Raw genomic sequence first — 1618 nt, 5'->3', positions numbered from 1 at the left:
AATAAATAAATAAATAAATAAAAGAAATACATATACATATAACAAAATTGACCTTAAATTTGTATCAATAAACCAAGATCCATACCAATGCAAATTATTCATATCTGTATCATATCCCCTTTAAATGTAAACAAACATTTATAGACAATATATGGGAATATGAGAATAGTTTTCTCCATACTGCTTTCTGCTGATTGTTGGGCATAGTTATTTTTGGGGGTGTTCACAGTGACCTTCGGGGGGTCTTGTTCCATCAAGCCACACCAGTCTGGAAGCAATCCACAGGTTCTCATCCTCTGTGGAAACAAGAGAAGAACCTCTTTTCCAAAGCAACATATCCTTTTTTTTTTTAATTTTCGAGACAGAATTTTTCTGTAGCTTTTGGTTCCTGTCCTGGAACTAGCTCTTGTAGACCAGGCTGGCCTCGAACTCACAGAGATCCGCCTGCCTCTGTCTCCCGAGTGCTGGGATTAAAGGCGTGTGCCACCTTTATGCCAAAGCAACATATCCTTAGACCCAAATTTGGAGGTCATGATACCTTTATAATATACATGTTGGTTTAGCTTAGCAGCCCGTACAATGAAATTTCTCTCTGTACTTAGCTCATTCACAGTCAAAAAATTCAAAGAAAACACAATAATAAATATACATAATCCAGACTTTCTGTGAATTTTCCATTTTTACATGGCTTGTTTTTCTTTACTCCTTTTCATCTATGACTGTCTGTACTCTGTCTCTTTAAAGACTTTGTTTTATTTTTTAAAAAGCCATTTACTTCTTTTTATAACTCTCTATACTCTTTTTCTTCTCTCTCCCAAGCCCACGTACATTTATCCAGCACTGTGACTCATCTGGATTTGTCTTTATTGCATATCTGTAATTCTTTACTGTCCAGGAGCACTTTTTAAAATGCTAAGCGCTTTGTAAAACTTAAGCTGCATCATTACTATGGCATGTATGGTACTCACTGTTTACCTGCCCAGTCTGAAACTTAAGCTGTGCCATTACTATGGCATATATGGTACTTCCTGCTTGCCCACCCAGTCCAGCATGGTGGAGCCCCTCATGCCTCTGAGAGCCATGCACACAGCCAGTCCATACCACCATTAAGCAAGCTGCAGCAGTCTGCTCACAAACCCCACTCAAATGCTCTGAAGCCTGACCTCCTGCCTGAAAGAGTCAGAGTTTGTGCTAGTAGCATGACTCAGAAAGCTGGCATTTCAAAACAGCACTTTTTTTCCCCCTGCTACCACTGCTTCAGGAAAATCTCTCTTAAAGGAGCTGCAGCAAGCCCCCAGCTGGAAAAGAAATGCGGCTAAACTCTGCTTTTGTGTGTCTCGAGTTCCTTTCCAAGCCCACTCAGGTTTTACATGGACTTAGTCCACCACATTGGCATGCCAGTTTGTTGGAAGAGAGCCACTTGTTGGTTCCCTGCCACCTGGCTAGCTTAGACCCAAAATAATCACACAGAAACTATATTAATTAGATCACTGCTTGGCCCATTAGTTTTAGCTTCTTATTGGCTAACTCTTATATTAATTTAATCCATTTCTATTAATCTGTATATCACCATGTGCCTATGGCTTACCAGCTAAAGTTCCCAGCGTCTGCCTCAGAT

Source organism: Alexandromys fortis, unplaced genomic scaffold (genome assembly GCF_014885135.2).
Source record: "Alexandromys fortis isolate MF-2015 unplaced genomic scaffold, M_Fortis_MF-2015_v1.1 scaffold_56, whole genome shotgun sequence".
Lineage (NCBI taxonomy): Eukaryota > Metazoa > Chordata > Mammalia > Rodentia > Cricetidae > Alexandromys > Alexandromys fortis.
Note: the sequence above shows the minus strand (reverse complement) of the source record.